The 18,555-nt window shown below is 48.9% G+C and overlaps 1 long non-coding RNA gene across 1 annotated transcript; it reads left to right on the forward strand.

Moving 5' to 3' along the window:
- The first annotated feature begins 287 nt into the window (after positions 1–287).
- LOC115522128 lies at positions 288–4,618 on the forward strand. The gene is made up of 3 exons (XR_003971260.1): positions 288–352; positions 901–982; positions 1,698–4,618. It is a non-coding gene; the product is annotated as an uncharacterized LOC115522128 (long non-coding RNA).
- The last annotated feature ends 13,937 nt before the right edge of the window (positions 4,619–18,555 follow it).

The following is an 18,555-nucleotide window of genomic DNA, read 5'->3' on the forward strand; positions in this document are numbered from 1 at the left end:
TGTTTTTTTTATTTTTGAGAGAGAGGGAGGGAGAAAGAGAGAGAGACAGCAGGGGAGGGGCAGAGAGAGAGGGAGACAGAGAATCCCAAGCAGGCTCCACACTGTCAGCGCAGGGCCTGAGGCAGGGCTCAATCTCATGAACCGTGAGATCATTACCTGAGCCAAAACCAAGAGTCAGATGCTTAGCTGACTGAGCCACCCAGGCACTCCTGTACACATACTAGTTTTAAAAAAATTCCCTTTTCTACGTTTATTTGTGGTATGATTTTCATGTGTTTGTCCACAGGAGAGATTGGAAGCCCACACTCCAGGAAAGTCACAAGAGGCTCTAGGAAAAGAACAGCGGTGGAAGGTGGGTGACATTCAGTCTTTGGCGTCTGAGAACCCATGTGGCTGCCCGGGTTACCTCTATCCCTGCCTCCGTTCCTGGAGGGCCTGTTTGCAGAGCAACAGCAGAGATGTTCATTTGTGCTTGCAAATAGGACTGATTGGAAACCACCTATATCCCCACAACTTAGAACTCGCTAATGATCTTCAGTTCAGCTGCATAATGGAATACCATGCAGTTGCTAAGAATAAATCAGAAATCCTATACTTTCTGCGTTCGGTGTTAGATTCCACAGTGGAACAAACACCTCTTGCCTTATGCAGCCTGGTTTCATGGATTGCACAGGCTGCTTGGTTGATCTGAATGTCAACCTGGGCTGGGGGCTGCTGTTCAGCGTTTAGGGTTCCTCTGAAGGGAATGCAGAGAAGTCAAGTCAAAATGTGCCAAAGATGTTACCAACAATCATGTCTTGTTGTGATACTTTGAGTAACTTTTATTATTTTTCAGTTTTTTCCTTCCATTTCCAATATGCAAATATACTTCCTAATTTAAAAAAATAAACGTTTATAAAGAATCTTGTAGATAAAGAACGATAACAGAAATCACTGCCCAGGAGGACTGGAAGGAAATAAGACAAAATGCTGCCTTTAGATGGTAAGATCATAGATGATTTTTTTTTCTCCTTACCTTTATTTTTTTTTGAATCTTCCGCATTTGATATGTTTACTTGCATAATTGGGCATTCATATTTAAGATGGCTTTTTTTTTTAATGGGTGGAGAGGGGAAGATAGATGATGCTATTGAAAAGCCAGAGCGTCAGACTTTCCAACGCCTGTTCATGTTAACTGGTTGCTATTTCATGGGCCCCTAAAATGTACAAGTCACTGAGCTCAGGGATACAGAGGTGAAGGAGATGTGAATCAGTTAATCAAGAAAGTCACAGTTCATTTGAGGAGATAAAACCCTTTCTGATACAAGATGCAGGGTCTCATCCTAGAGCATAGGCTATCAGAGTAATTATCATAATGCTAGGGAGAAACTTCTCTGCGTGTCTTAACCGTGTCAGTTTGGAGCCTCAGTGTCCTCTCCTGTGAATGTAGCCTACCCCACAGGATGACTGTGGAGGTCACATGGAGCTGCATGTCCGGGGCTCAGCAAGGTGCTTTGCAAACAGTTCATCCTCAGCACGAATCACCATTGTCACCATGGCTCTGGGCACCACACCTGCTATTTAGAAGTCAGGTTTACACAGATGTGACATACCTGGGGTCTGAACCCACCTTTATCTGATCTCAAAGTTAATGCTCTTGCCCCAACCAGCCACTGTATTTCCCTTCTAAGTTTGACCTAAATGTCTTCACCCTTCAGTCTGGCCAGGAAGAAGATCTACATGTTCTTGAAAACATCACAGGAGAAATAAATGTGAAAGAACATCAGGGGAAGATGGACTCATGTCTTGGAGTAAGATCTTGCAACTTTGTCATTTTGTAGTTTGTGTCTCTTGGTGGAGGAGATTCCATCCACAGCCAGTGGTGGTGACCCAACACTGTTGGGCCATTCCTGGTTCCCTTGCTGTGAGTGTGACACAGGGTGCTGGTCCGCTCTGGCTGAAGGGAAGAGGGTCATGAATGGAGAGCAAGGGGAGGCAGAAGGGTGGGCCAGTGGGATCCGGGAGAGCCCCAAGGAGCTGGGCAACCAAAGCCAAGAGGAGCACACCAACTGCCCATGGGCTAAGGTCAGAAGTCTGGGGAAGCAAAAAAAAAAAAAAAAAAAAAAAAACAAAAAAAAAACGGGGGTTCAGCAAGGGGCACACGGATACTCAAAGCAGAGGGGAAATTCTACTTATGGACCTTCATGGCATTCCAAAATTAGTTAACCCCTGGGAGAGGCTAAATATTGAGTTTTTCTCCCTGTCCCTCTGGCCAACTGTCTTTTTTACGGGTCCCCGTTAGCCCCATTATAGCTCAACCCACCTCATTCCTTTCCATTCTGTTCACCCCACTCTGTGCCAAGCGCTGCTTGGCGACACCAGAGGACTGTGTGTTGGGATAAGGAAGAAACAAGGTAAACGTATTATATGACTAGTGCTGTCCTTTGGGCAGGGGCAACATGGTAGCTGATGGGCTGAGGCAGGCAGGAAAGGCTTCCAGAGGAGCAGGTACTGAGCTGGGTCCTCAAGGACACTGTGAGCAGCTTCCCAGCACATCTGAGAGAGGAGGGCGATTTCTGGAAAATACATAAGAGTGACGGATGCCCCTGCCATGCTCCTGGTGGATGTCAGCTTCTGAATTGCAGGTGTGTTCAGAGGAGATCTGGGGCCATGAGGCTACCACACAGGTGGAGTGGCCTCCAAAGGGCATTGACTGACCTGCTGAGGGATCTGTAATGAGGGGGAGAGACAGGTCTGATTTGAACTTGGCAGTGGGTGTCCATGTGGGACAATATGGAGAGGTACCTCTGTTATCCTCGGTATTGTGTCTTCATTTGGGGGAGAAGAAATTCTAAATTTATCATTTAATCAGATGACTTTAGAAAAGTAGCTATCTAGGTGCTGAGAAAATTAGTTCATTCATTCATACTTCATTTATTCATTCAAAACAATTCTTGTACCTCAGTTTATATTTCCTACTGCTTAAATTTCTGTGGTGTCTACACAGATTGTTAAGGCATTGTTCTAATCTCAAGAACCTTAAAAACAGAAGGAGGGGAAGGTGAGGACTAACCCCATGGTGTTAACCCATAAACTGAGCTGGTCACATCACCACCTCACCACTACTTAAAATGTCCCAGTGGGTTTCTATTTCTCTCAGGAAAAGTACAAACTTTTATCCAGGCCAAAACATCCCTCTATGGCCTCACCTCCTGAGACCCATCTCCTAGCACCTCCCTTCTTTTCCCTCCATGCCAGCCTCATTGTCCTTCTTTATGTGGTCCTTACCAGACTGTCTTCAACCACAGGCCCCTAACACATGTTGTTCCCTCTACCACTGTCATCTCCCTGGGTTCATGTGCACTCATCCTTCTAAGTGCACATCAATGCTGCTTCCTCGGGGTAGGCTTTCCTGGTCTATTTAAATTGACTCCGACCTTAGTACACAACTCATACTCCATATAACATCCTTCATAAGTCTTATCCCAGTCACAAGAATTTTTCATTTATGTACATGATAACTTTATTAATATCTGTATTCACCAGACTGTAAGCTCCATGAGAACAAGGGCTGTGTCTTTCCAAAAAATCAACTTTACTGAGGCATAATTTTTGTACAACAAACACACCCACTTCACACGCACATTTCAATGAGTGTTGACAAATTTACACAAAAATGGTTTCACTGTGTAACCACCAACATGGTCAAGATGTGGAACATTTCCATCGCCTCAAAAAGCTCCTCTGTGCCTCATCCCAGTCAACTCTCTGCTTTGCTTCCTGTCTCTATAGATTAGCCTTTTCTAGAGTTTCATATAAATGGAACCATGCAATAAGCATTGTTGTGTCTGGCTTCGTCCATTCAACATAATGTTTTTGAGAGTCATCCTTGTTGTTGTATCAGTGGTTCGTTGTTTTTTGTTGCTGAATACTCTTCTCTAGTTGGTTCATGGAAGTTACCTGTGTCTCTTCAGGTAAGCCTTTAGCTCCTTAAGGACAGAGGCCACATTCTTTGACACCTCTGATACTTGGTGTCGGCCTAGGCACATAGGAGACCTTTGGGAGTAGCAGAGTCCATCTTCCCTGACCCAGGGCATGGGAGTGGCCACTCTGTACCCACATTCAACAGTCACCCTGATACTCACAGTCTTCCCCTCCATGCCCACAGGCTGACCTTCTTGGCCCAGGGCTCCCAAGCACATATACCTCCTTCAGAATCAGTCTGATGCCTCTCACAGCAATGCAGAGAAGTCCTGGGCCAGCCACAGCAGTTAGGGGGCAAAGCTGGGAGATCACAGGCAAATCAGATCCCTCTGACACTGGGCACATTGATTTCCTTAACTGCCAAACAGAGACACTGCTGTCTACCTCACAAGGCCACTAAGTGGGCACATGTGTGTGAAAGTGCCACTTGAAGTAGAAAACACAATACTACACAGTAAGAGTGAATTTAATCATTTAATGGAATTAACAATGGCCTGTGTTACCTGGGACCCCTTTTCCCTCTCAGGACCTTCAATTTCTTTACCCATCAGATGAAAAGTTGAGCTAGAGTTCCCTAAGATGCCTTCTGTCTTGAACCTTCTTGGATTCTAAGGTGCTGGAATATGAGAGAAAGGGCCTGATGATCCAGAATTAGGATCTTCCTGAGTAAAGGATTCAGCTCTAGTTGTGAGAACAAACCAATGTTTTTGCATTAATAGCCTTAAATCTGCCACTCTTTCCAAGCCTGTCATGGAAAGTACTAGAGCTCCTTTCTTCCCATGTGCTGGCTGGTGCTATATGGCACGTCTTTTGCTGGACTAGATCTTTGATGGGTCCCCATTACTGGAAGTGCAGGAACAGCCTCCCCTTTTGCAAAAGCCAATAGTTCAGTTCAAATGACTCTTTGTGGGCCCTGTCACTCAACAAAGGATTCCTGAGGGCCCAGGTGTGTTAGGGGCTTTATAAGTGTTGTCTCTCTCTGCCTGTGCTGGAAGTCTTAGACCACAATTTAAGATGGAGAAATGGCTCAGTGAGGTGTGTAAATGATCAAGTTGGAGCTAAATTACCAGGTCCTCCTTTCCGCTCTAATAGGCCCTGCACTAGGCCCAGGGGATTCCAAAATAGTTCAGTCACACTTGAATTCTTAGAGGCCAGGAAGCGAAAGCAATAGTTTAATATTTATTGAAGAGAAACCCAAGGCTGTCAAGGTTGTCACTAACTCACCATCTCGTTCAACTCCCTCATTTTACTGATGAGCCAACAGGGGTCCAGAGAAGTGGTCTGACTTGCCTGGAGTGACACAGCCAGCTGGCTGCCGGCAGGAGCTGTTACCCAGGCCTCCTGACTCCCAGATTGGGGCTTTCATGGCCAGAGCATGCCCTGGGGCAGAACGGGGACTGTGGCCAGAAACAAGGAAGTGTGGAATTAGGAACAAGGCTATATTTCCAAATCACTGTCTCCAGCATGCCGGCTGGGAGCGAAGAAGAAGAATGGCGTTCTGGGAACCAGTCAGCAGAAACCATTTCATAACTGCCCTTAAAATAGTACAATGCTGTGTCCTTTTCCTGTGACCTCTGGCAGACTGCAGGACAAATCTCAGAACAACCATTTTGTGAGACTGCATTTCCTTGCTCCCACCCGCCCCCCCTCCACACCCTCGCGTCAATGTAAAGACCCAAGGACCTCGGAGTAGCAATTCCCATTTTGTAATCGGTACCAACTCCGTTTGCTATTTGGTCCCAAACCCCCTTTGTTTTGAAAAATCTTGGCTAACTATTAGGTTGTGTTTATTAATCAGCCTAACCCTAACCCCATTCTATCATTCTCAAAGACAGAACCTCCAGATCAGTGTGAGGTGATCAGTGAATCGGTGGACACTGGCAAGTGCCCTGACTGCCCACCACCCGTCAGGGCTCATGCCGGGTAAGCATGCAGCCATCTTGGCTCCTTGGATCTTCCCACCAACCCTGGGAGGTCGGTACCCATTTTCCCCACCTCAAGTGCAGTGAGCAGTGTTCAGGAAGGCCATCGTGCCAGGACATGGCAGAGCCAGGAAATCTGAGCCCTGAGCTGTGCTGCTGGCAAGGCTCCCCCATTAGCCTGGGCATCTTACCGCCATCAGAAAGAGCACGCAGGCACTCTGAGCCTAGAGCCCCTGACTGCCTCTAGGGGAAGCCCTTCTAGAGTCTGAGGTGTCTGAGGAGCTGTGGAGGGGCAAGGTGAGATCCAGGAGGACCCCCAGCCATCCCAGGAACACTGGACAGGGCCACACAGGGCTCCTCAGCAGTGGGCATGGTGACTGCTCAGCCAACAGGACACAGGCTTTGTACAAGAGGGCACATTCCCACAGATGACCCAGGAGGCAAGACGATAGGATGGGGTTTGCAAGACAGACCCAGACTGGCCCATCTCATAGCTGTGTGAACTTGAGCCTTGCTTTTCTCACCTGTAAAATGGGGCCAATACAAGCAACCTCAGTGTTACTTCAGATGATCTGGTGAGAGAGGTGTTGCTTGATGCCTGGAAGATAGGGCTTAATAATTGAGAGCTGCCCTTCTTGATGCAGGGCGGGTGTTCCTCTGAGTCCCCCTTGGCCACAAACTTGGAATATTTGATTTCTGCTTCACCCAGAGTCTGCAGCACAGTAAGACTGTCGGCAGCTGTGGCCCAGGTCATCTGCACCGGCCTCCAGAGCAGCCCTCTGTGAGCCACTGACGCCCATTGCCAATTGGGGTAGAAGCATGCCTGCTCCACGCCACGACCTGGGGTGGCCCCCATGCCAGGACAATGGTGCTGGAACACTGACCTAGAGAAGCTGACCATAAATGGGGGTAAAATGCGGGTGCTAATGGTTCAGAAGTTTGTTTTCAGGGAAGATTTAATGAGGTAATATAGGGAAAGGACAGTGCCGGGCTCATAATATGTGCTCAGTGAAACTTAGCCGTAATCATAAGAATTATTATCTCCTAGTGGCCAAGTAATATCTTATTCTCTCAAAGGCCATGTAGGGGTGCAATCATCACTTTCCCATTTTACAGATGGGGAAGTCAAGGGGAGTGGCAGGAACCTCCCCAACACACAAGGTGTAGATCCTTTCACTTGCACCCCGTGGCCATCCTGGTGGCTCTGGCTGGGCTCTGGGCACCCAGTGGGCAGTGGTGAGGTGGTACCTTGTGCGGGAGCAGAACCCCTCGAGGCTCTTCGATCTCCCTCGCCCTGCCGGCCATTCCAGACTTTCCCCGGCCACTTCCAAGCACGCCAGGACTCAGGCGCAAAGCTGCAAGAGCTGGCCTCCAGGGGGCAGCAGGAGCCTGAGAAACTCTAGGCTGGCTGGACTAGGAATCCGAGTGTCACAGAAGGCTAGCCAGGGTGCCCTGGGGGGAATGCTGACCGGCTGAGGGCCATGCTGCCTGTGCCTGGAGCTGAACTCAGGGCTAGGATGCAAGAGAGGGGGAGGACAGGAGGGCACTGAATTCAGATGCTCGGCCTCCTCCCGAAATCCGCTCTCCCTGGCCAGCTTGTTTCCATTCTGCTCAGTAAATAGGGGCTGCACTGATCCAGGTGCCATGGGGGATTAAATGTGCACATTCCCAGCCCTCCAGAAAGTGAGGGAGGCCAGTGCAGCCTGGGGAGTGCAGGACCAGGGGGTTCAGGTGGGGGGTGTGGGGTGCATCATGACAGAGTCTGTCAGAGAGGGCATCTTCCAAGCCACCAAAGACCATGCAGAGACCAGGATGTTCCTTAGAACTGCACCTGGACCCCTCTGGCCTCTGCCTAAGGAACTTGCTCACCACCTTGTGGTTCTAGGGTCCGTGAAGGGCCAGATTCCTGGGCCTTCCCCAAGCCTTGGAGTCAGAAGGTCTGTAGTTTTAGCCAGTTGTCCAGGGGACATTTGCACAGGCTCACATCTGACAGCCTCTGCTCTGAGGCCACAAAAGGGATGAATACGGCTGTTTATTGATCTCTCCTTGCCAGGCCCTGAGCTAAGTGCTCTTTAGATACCATTCTATGTATTTCCCCCCCTTCACAATATTCCTTCGTCTGTTCTTTACAAATAACGACCTGGACTATGGCTGAGAGAGGTGAAGTGATGTGTCCAAGGGCACACAGCACTTAGTACCTGAAGCAGGATCAGAACTCAGGGCAGTGTGGTTCTAGAGCATGCCTGCTTTCACTCTCCATGTAACCAAGCATGGGTTAGAGAAGCAGCAAAGGCTGTGCCTAGCCCATGGCCAAGGGAAGGAGCCAGGATGACCTTGGACTCAAGAGAGGGCCTATCTTGGACTCTGCAGCTTGGGGCCTGGCACATAGCAAACACTGAAATGCTTAGACTTCTGTTTTTTAACATTTGGAGATAACAGGGGGAGCAAAGCCTTCTGTTCTCCCCTCCACCCCGGTCCCTGCCAGAGATGGTTCTGTCCTCCTGGTCAGATCAGAGTCCATGTGGCTCTGGTCTCGAACCCTGTGCATCTTGGCAGGAAAGGGGGTGGGGGTGGGAAGAGAAGGGTCTGGGTCTAAGTTTCCCTGGCAATCTGTTTTCCGACTCCTGAGCTCCTTGGAAGCTGGACTTCCAGATCTATTTCCTTCAGTGTCGTTATCTGAAACATAGATCTCCTGCGTCTGGTCTCACTGGCAGTTTGCAAGTATTCTGTGAGATCATGTGGGAGGAGAGAGGTCTGCAAACCCAGATGCGCAGTTCAAATGTCTACTATTACTCAGGACAACTGCTCAGAAATTGGGATCAGTGTGAGGCCATCAGACCGATGACCATCTCTCTACCCCACTAGTCAAATAAGATTCAAATAGTCCACTGGAATGGGCCTGTGGCGGCCTCTAGCTCTGTTAGCTTAGACAGCCTCTCTCATCTGTGCCCCCTCACCCTCTCTAATCTGTCTCTTTCTTCACCATTCAAATTAGTTATTTGAATGACCAGAAGCCCGAAGTTCCTTCCCGGGCCCAGTGGCCCCCAACTTGCCCAAGAACTCTCTTCCCTCGGGCTTCTGCAAACTGAGAAATTCCAAGATTCCCACCGTGCTCAGGTCGCCCCTTTGGCCACCTGACACTGCCTGCTCAACACAGGGGGCCCACAGGTCATCAGCGAAGCACCCACTTCTCCTCAGCCTGCGGAGACAAGAAAGAAAGAGGCCACATGTGCATCCTTAGGCTTCCTAGACAGGTGCATCTCTTCTGTGCTTTGGCCAAAGGTGGACTTAGAATGTTGATGGAACAGTCACAGGGAAAAGAAACACACAGAGATAGTAATAATGCTGACGGTTCCTGAGCAGAGAAATGACCTTCAGACACTACTCACCTGTGGTGGCACCAGATCCCTTTCACCCTTGGAATCTCTCTGGTCTTCCTGTTCAACATCTTCAGCTCGTGGCTCAACCTGCAGGGGCAACTATGATGTGGTGACAGCTCACTGGCTCCTTAGAGATGGGCTCATGTCTCAGAATCCCCCAATTTGGGCAAGTGCTTTCCTCTCTCGGTGCTTCCATTTGCACATCTGTAGGATGGGCTCTCCCTACCCCTGCTCCCCTGATCTCAGATTAGTGGGAGGGTCTGATGAGATGGCCTGTAGATGTGAATGCTCCACACTTAGCACACGTGGGCCCCACCCTCTTGCCGAATCTCCAGGCTTTCTAGAATGTTGTTAATTGGTAGTGAATAAATCTCTGACTCCTCAAATAAGGATAAAAAGACTACTTTCATTTGACTTGACCCTGCAATTCTGGGACTCTAACCAGTAGAAATGAAAATGAAGGATGCAAGGATATGGATGATTATCACCATGCTGGTTGTATTTGTTACGAGGGGACTAGAAGAACCCTACAAAACTAATGTGCATCACTAATGGAGAGGCTGAATAAACTATGGTACGACGACCACTCTGTTGGATTAAGCAGCTATGACAATAAAGAATGTTTTCTTTTTCTTTTGATCTAGAGAGACAGCCATGATGCATTCAGTAAAAAATACATGTAGGGATATATGTATAGTGTTATTTTTAAAAATATCCTTCCTTTCCCCTTTACACACACAAATTGTGTGTGTGTGTGTGTGTGTGTGTGTGAGAAATGAGACAATGTCAGAAGGCCAGTGCACAAAAAAGTCCTCAGTGAATGAAATGAGAGAATTAAGTCTGATAATCCTACCATTTCCCTCTCTCAAAACGGGAAGTGTTTTCATATTGCAGACTCTCTACCCTATGATTACCTCTGAGAGAGCGGATAAAGCCAACATTGTCACTCATTTCTAATCTGGGGCTTGTCAGCCTCAGGCCAAGATCAAAATAGAAGTTGTGTGTGTGTGTTTGTGTGTGTGTGCGCGCGCATGCACGCGTCTGTTTGGAGGAAGGAGGAGGGAAAGGTATCACCTATTAGATACCTTCTGCATATCTAGGAACATGCAAGGTGTCTTCACACACGTGCCCCAGTTCAGTGAATACAGACACAGCCCTGCAGTGAAGAGATTAGCCTCATTTTATGAACAAGGACAGTGAGGTGTAAAGGGTTTGTGACCGTCTTGCTGAAGATTACCCCCTCAAAGGCTGAGCCGGAGGCAAATAAGCCATCTGATTCCAAGTCAATTCGGGGTGGTCCCAAAGGCCCCACACTGGAAAGCTTCTGCTCTGAAACAATACTAGTTTGATAAGAGCAGAAATAGAGAGATTGCCAACATTTATTGAGCCTCAGCTCCATCCTGGCCAGACCCTTTGTACTTACTTCACATGAATATCTCAGTTAATCCTCACAAGGACCCAAAGGTAGGAACCACTATTATTCCCATTTAACAGATGAGGAAACTGAGTCAAAGGAGGATAAATTGTGGAAGAACCCAAACTCAAAAAGTGAAGAAAAGACATTTGAAGTCAGGCAGTCTGACTCTGGAGGCTGCCCCTTCGAGCCCCTGGGGACACAGCGGATTGTTGCCATGGCCCGGGCACTGGAACTCCCCAGCCAGCATGCCCTTTCCATGTAGCCAGGCTGATGTCAGTCCCCGGGCACTGCTTGAAAGGAGCAAAGCCAGATGGGAGGAGGCTGTGAGGCTTAGGGTGCTCTGGTTTTCCTCTCACTTGCCTTGGCTGGTTTTAGTGAAGCTTGTAGGGGTGACTTTGTCCTTTCTCTAGGTCATCTCAGAGCATCTCTGTTCCGACATCCTCTTGGACCTCCTGTGGCCCACTCCCTGGAAGTACAGCCCCAGCTACCCAGGCCTCAGGGGCAGTGACGGCCAGCTTTCTCAAGGGTTTTGCTCAGGATTGGGCTACCTTCCTTTTTTTGGGCTTCAGCCATTTCTTTCCCACCAGGACCATTTTTGTCATTTCTCATAATCACCTGAAACATATTTACTCTTTGAATTTAAATCATCTTACTGTTTAAACAGGGGCATCTGGGTGGCTCAGTTGGTTAAGCATCAGACTCTTGGTTTCATCTCAGGTCATGATCTCATGGTTTGTGGGTTCGATTCCTGCATTGGGCTCTGTGCTGCCAGAGTGGAGCCTGCTTGGAGTTCTTCTCTCTCTCTCTCTCTCTGCCTCTCCCCTGCTGTCTCTCAAAATAAATACATAACCTTAAAAAAATTAAACACACACACACACACACACAACAACCAAAAACCCCCAAAACAAAAAATAAACTTTGTTTTTAAGAGGAAATCTATATCACTTCTACAAACAGAAAAGCAGTGTGGCTAACCATAACTAGAAGGTTACTGTAAAATAAAGGTGATAAAGCAGAGCAAAGCCATTCAATCCCCGAGACACTGCAGCCTGCAGAGGTGCTGAGCTTAACAGGCCCACCTTCTCTCTGTTAAAATGAGAGAGAGAGCATTGGAGAGGCACCAGCTGAAGGCCTGAGAGAGGCCTGAGACACCCCCATGAGCCTGGGTGCCTTGATTATTTTTAAAAATTTTTAATGTTTATTTACTTATTTATTTATTTTTAATTTTTTTTTTAACGTTTATTTATTTTTGAGACAGAGAGAGACAGAGCATGAACAGGGGAGGGGCAGAGAGAGAGGGAGACACAGAATCTGAAACAGGCTCCAGGCTCTGAGCTGTCAGCACAGAGCCCGACACGGGGCTCGAACTCACGGACCGTGAGATCATGACCTGAGCCGAAGTCGGATGCTTAACCAACCAAGCCACCCAGGCGCCCCAACGTTTATTTATTATTGAGAGACAGAGCACGAACGTGGGAAGGAGAGAAGGGGGGAGACACCGAATCTGAAGCAGGTTCCAGGCTCCCAGCTGTCAGCACAGAGCCCAACGCGAGGCTCGAACCCATGAACCATGAGATCATGACCTGAGCCGAAGTCAGACACTTAACCGACTGAGCCACCCAGGCGCCCCAGATTATTTTTTAATAATAAGAAAAATACATGGTATTTGACAATAATAATGATAATGATGATGAAGACTTTCCCAAGACAATGTGGCCTCCCCATGTGCCATCCTGCCGAGGGTCCAGGTATCCTGCCTGGGCATTTGGAAGGCAGCTAAGGTGAGCAGGTCGGAGCTGTGGCTTCTTCTCGGGGGGTGGTTTTCAGTGCAGCAGGTCAAGATTCAGGAGGACACGAAATCAGTTCCAGCTCCAGGACTTGCAGAGCTAAGGAGGCAGCATAGCTCATTCAGGATTGTGAACGTTCTAGCAGGCCAGAACTTGCCAGAGGTTGATCTTTGGCAAGTAACTCAAACCCTTCTGAGCTTTCCTGGGGAGAGTACAACCTACCCTGAAGAGCCACTGCGAAGCTCACAGAGGTGCTACCCCATGGTGCTCGGATCCACAGTGTAACTCCGGCGTCTCGACAAGCAACTGTCTGTGCAAGGTTGGGCGTGTGACTTTCCCCTCATGGACCTGGGTCCTCTTACTAGCAAATCAAGAACCTGCTTAGATTGGAGGTCCCTAACTACATCCACTGGAGAAACCCAATCTTCACACGTGTTTTGTAGGCTACAGAGTGTTTTCTGATTGGCTGCCAACATTTAAAAATCAGGTACTTGGAATTAGAAATCCAAGTTTTGCATGTCTCCTGAAAAATCAACAAGTCCAACCACATTGGGCCCACATGGTATCTTTGCTGAACACTGGTTAGGGACTGCCCAGAGGTGGAACTCACCGACATGGGCTTTTTAGTCATTTAAGTTATTGGGTGTTTCCTATTCACAGCAGCTATATTTTACAGGTGAGGAAACTGAGGCATGGAGAGGCTAACTTAATAACTGACCCCAGGTCATACAAAGATGGATGGAGAGCCAGGACTGGAAGCCATTCAGTTTGGTTTTATGCGTCTTTATTTCATCATGCTGCCTCTCAGCCAGGGAGCCCTGACCGTGCCTGATGCTGGGGTGACACACAGGGGCAGAGTGAGGCTCCCAGGATAGGGTCTCTCAGTCCTTCCTCTGCTGAGGAGGCAAGGGTGAGCTCTACTCTGCCTCTCCCTCCCCATCCAAGCCAGAGCTGACAGGATGGAATGTACAGGAGCTCACTGAAGGTGAGTGAAGTCAAGCCTCCCCCTCTAATGATGGCTGGCGTTGACCCTGAGGGCAGCCCCTGCCCAGGCCGGCCCCCAGCGGCCCCCAGGGTGCAGGGCTCTCCATGCACTTGCTCTCTGTTTTGGCTTGGCAGAGGTGCATACCTGGTTCCCCAGTTTCTCCAGCCCTCCTGTTTACTCTGCAAATAGCCAAATGCTCCACACTGTCATTTAGAGGCCAGGGGGTGGCTGCCTCAGGGCACCAGGCGGCCTGGGCCTGTTCGAGCTATCCTGGGACCTGCCTCACGCACACGCGCCCAGAGCCCATTTGCCTAGGAGTTAATGGGCCCCCACCCCCCTGCAAGGTGCAGACACGAGCCAGGGAGGCAGCCAGGGAAGGCGGAGGGGAGGGTGTGTGGGAAGGGGGTGCTGCTGGGCTCTGGCTGATTCAGCTCCTTTTGAGCCCTGTGACCTTGAATCTCTGAGGCATGGTGCCTCAGTTTCCCCATCAATAGTTGACCTTCCAGAACTCTGGAGAGAAACAGACTCATGGATTAAGAAGATTCTGGTGAGGCATCTACTGTAGGCACGGCAGTGGGACGATAGCCACAATATTTAACATTTATCGTAGTTAGAAACGTTCAACACCAGGTATTGGACTGAACCTTTGAAAATTGGTCATTGAAGTGTATACCACATTTCAGAAAAGTGTACAAATTATAAATATTTCACTCAATGAGTTTTCATACACTCAGATGCCTGTGCAGTTAGCACCCAGATCGTGAAGCAGCACGCCAGGAAAAGTCCTCACACACTCCTCTGGCCACTACCCACCACCTGCCTCGCATTATCTCTTCATCCCCCACCGCAGTTCCAAGAGTAGGCCCCAGACCATCTCTTTCATTAATGAAAGAACAGGGACCTAGAGTGGTCAGCCACACCAACTAGGCCAAGACCTGAACCCAGGTCCCTTTCCTCCAGATCCTTCATGTTAACCGCTGTTCTGGGGAAACGGTAGACATAGGCTAAGGTTCACATAAGGTCTTGAAACATACACATCCTTGTTTTCTAGTCACTGTATTTTCAACACTGTGTCTTCATCACCTCCTCCAGGCTGGCCACTTTGTACGCCCTAGCGTCTCCTTTGTTGATGGAAAGAGCGAGCACATCAGATAACACTCAGGATCTTAGTAACTCACCAAATTCTGTCTGCGGGCCTGGGATGCTGGGATGCTGTATGGTCTCAGATCCAGCAGCCTTCCATGACTCCTCCAGGTCTACAATTCCACTCAGCCCAGAAAAGGGAATTAGGAGGCTCTGGGAACAGCTGCTACATAGCCCTGGATTCACAGCAGGTCACGATGCCTTTCTTAAGCTTAAAAACATGGTAGTGGGATGTTTTTGGCTTCACATAATAAAAGACCTGGCAAAAGTGGCTTGGGCTGAGACTTCATTTACTCTCCCACATTATAAGAACTCTGGAGCCATAAAAGTTCCTCATGTCTCTTTGATCTTTTGCACATTGGTTGGTCTTGGGCTTGTTCCTTCATTGCACCATGGGGTCTGTAACTGCCAGCGTCAGAGTTACCCACATCAATGTCCAGCCAAAGAAGCATGTTTTCTTCCATGAATGGATTACATGCACATGTACAAGGAAGGTTGGGAAAGACAATATCTTGCTTTTCTCGTTTCCATGATGGGAAGTAGGTTCTGCTTGCAGGGAAGAAGTGGGTGTGGGTTGTGGGACAATGGCCATTGGTAGGGTACTCAGTAGCACCTCCCACAACTGGCAAAGAAGAGTCCATTGCCCACTCTGCCAATATAGTTCCACAGGAGTCTCCCATGTGGGACATGGACTGATGTGCCTAATGAGGCTTCTGCTGGTGTCAGCTGCCCCCGCAGGGGCCTGTTCTCTAGTCTCTCCCCTTTCTGCTCATCCCAGACTGCTCACTTCATTCATGTCCCATCACATGAGAGGATGGGGAATGTAAGCATGGAGAATCTCTTCCTACAAAAATTGCTTGCCTCTAGAATCCACAATATGCCAGGTTCTGTGCTGAGCACCTAATCCATTGTTTCATCTGTCTCCACCACAATCTCCATTTTACAGATGAGGAAGTTGAAGCTCAGAGAGGTGAAGGACTTGCCCAGGGACTTCTCATTCCATCTGTATGAGAAGAAACTGGAGTTGGAATCCAGTTCTCTTTGGTTCTACACCTGCCTTCTTAGAAGCTATTATTAAATCATCCTGACTTAAAGGCTGTGAGACTCCATTTCTACAGCCTGAGCTGGAGCCCTAATGTTCATTCTGTTAGCATCTCTCTGGCTTAAGGCCAAGGAGGCAGTGTCCTCCTTTCCCTACCTGGCCTGGTCTCAGCTGACCCCTAACCTAGGTCCTATCTTCTGTCTGACTCTTTTGCTCCAACTAGTTACTTTCTTTGTGTATGTGAGGGAAGGGGGAGCAGGGTGAAGGAGGGGGTCACTTCTTCCTGCCACCTTCAGGAGTGCCTCTCTCTAGGCAGCTCAGACTCATAGCTACTCTGAGCCCCCTGATCTGCCCCCGGCAGGTCTCCGGAGGTACATGAGCAATCAGACCTGATCTTGGAATCGCCGACGTGGAAAATCCAGGGGAACAAATCCTGTTGGCTCTGGGCAGGTGCAGTTGTCACTGTCCCCGGCCCCACGTTCTGGCTGGCTAGCCCCCCTCCTTGGGCAGGAGAATGAGGGAGCAGAGTGCCATGCTCTCACATGAACACGCCCACGCCAGGCCCAGCGGCCCCTCTGCTAGAACAAACCTGTTCCCCATCCTGTTAAGAAAACCCATTGGTCAGAGTGAGGTTGCGCCTGCCAAATAAACATAGTTAAGCTTGTTGCGCGTTTTCCCCAAAATAAAGGCCATCAGTTACCCCCAATCTCTAGAGGCAAGATTCTTAGGGAAATGACCCCCTCCTCTAACTAGTCCCAATAAGAAAATTCTGCCCCAGGGGAGAACCGTCAGATGCACAGCAAATGATCTATCACATCTTGTTTATCTCCCTCTCCATATCCTCTTCTCTGGATCTGAAATGCCCTTATAGGAAGGACAACTCGTCTTCCTTGTACAATGGAGCTCTACTTGAGGGTAGAGAGCTGGTCACCAACGTATATTTTTGAAGCCCCTGCAGTGGGCTGAGGTTGTCCTCTCCAGCTTAGAACACTGTACTCGCCTAGACCAGTATCCATCCATTCGTCCATCCATTCACCCCTCTGTCCAATAAGCATTGCTGAGTGCCAGCTGTGTGCCAAGGCCTGTGCCAGACACTGAGGAGCAGGGAATGTACAGAATTTACTGGGCAGTGGAGGAGACAGGTCACCCTGGGATCACAACGCAGGAGCTATGTGCCTTGATAGAGGTCCATTCATGCCTCACCCCAGAGCTTTCAGTCTAACTAGGCTTTGCTATCACTTCAACTCTTTCAGGAGCAGAGGATGTTCTCAGGAAACACCCAAGGCAGGGAGTGATCAGATTTGTGTTTTAGGAAGATCACTCTGGACTTGAGAGGGTAAAATTGGAGGCAGACACAAGCTGAGGGGCTGACCCAGAGGTGGGAGGGTGGTGGTCCCAGCTGGGGCAGATGAGGAGGGTGTCGGTGGGGGGGGGGAGAGCAGGAGAAGGGAATAGATGGAATGGGATGGAATAATAATTTAGAGGGTGGTGGCAATAGGACTGGATGAGAAATAGGATGGCATGGTAAGGAAAAGAGAGAGTCAATGTTAGTGACTCATTGGGCAATTGAGTGGACATGGGGTCTCATGAGCAAAGGGATGCTGAGACGGAGGGATGATTCACCAGATCACTCACAAGTCAGTGGACCCAGAAGTGCAGGCACCCAGACTTCCTGTCAAAGCACTTCCATTCCAGGAGATGATGACTCTGGGTTTCAATAGGAAGAGGTTGTGTTAGCTTAGGAGAGGGAAAAGATGTGTCCCCTCAGACCAGTGGTTTTCAACTCAGGATTCTCAACCTAAGGAATGTTTGTCAATGTTGAAAGACATTTTTTTGGCTGTCATAACTTAGGGTAGGGAGTGCTACAGGCATCTAATGTGTAGAGGCAAGAATGCTGCTAGACCTCCTATAATGCACAGGGCAGTAGCCATAATATTACGATCCAGCTCATAATGTCAATAGTGATGAGGTTGAGAAACCCTGCCTTAGAGAAGGCAAATAGTGAAATTCAATCATGGAGGCTACGGAGCTGGATGGTTGGGTTCGAATCCCAGCTCTACCAGCTCATGGGCAAGTTACTTAGCTTCTCTGTGTCTCATGTTAAGGGAGGCAACGCATGTCAGCCAGCAAGCCTTGCACATTTATGTTGAACTCTTTCTTGGTTTCATTAATTGCACCAACCCCTTACAAATATTCACTGAGCATCTCTAAGATGCCAAGCACTGTCCAGCAAGTAGAAGTCATGGTGGTGAACCAAGCAGTGGTGCCCCCGCAGGGGCACAGGAGATGGAAGCTGTTGTCAGTACTTAGGTCAAACGCTGGTTCTGTCAGCTCAGCTGTGTGGCCCAGGGAAGTGATACCTTCACAAGTCCTGATTTTCTTATGTGAAAAGTGGCTATGATGAATCCTATCCCATAGCTGCTGTAGGGCTTAAGTGTTCCCAAAGGGTCTGATCCATAGATACCTTCAGTACACTTCAAATTTCCCTGCTTGTCCTGGCTCCCCCAGGGTCTGGGCTGCAACTCCTTTTATAACCAGGCAGGGCTTCCTCTGTCCCTGAAAATCAGCCCCGTCAGCCCTCAGACTGCCCGTTCCTGGCCTGGGAGCCTCCAGGAGGGTTGAGTGGAGGTGTGTAGGCCCGGAACCCTGCCGTGTATACCTTGAGGGTGCCTACCCTGCAGAGCAGGATATGGGGAGGACGGGAGTTTCTCCCAGCCAAGAATGTAAGCACTCAGCAGTCCCATTTCTCATCTCTTTGCCTGGACACTGCTGCCGGAAACAAGCAAGGCAATAAATGTTTTAAATGTAAGGTAATAAAAATTTGGAAAAAAAAAATTGAAATCCTGCCTGAATGCTAGCTCCTGAAAGGGCCCGTTTGTCTTATTAGAAGGCAGGTGAACCGGTTTTAATGGAAAC

This window comes from Lynx canadensis, chromosome A1 (genome assembly GCF_007474595.2).
Source record: "Lynx canadensis isolate LIC74 chromosome A1, mLynCan4.pri.v2, whole genome shotgun sequence".
NCBI classification, from domain to species: domain Eukaryota; kingdom Metazoa; phylum Chordata; class Mammalia; order Carnivora; family Felidae; genus Lynx; species Lynx canadensis.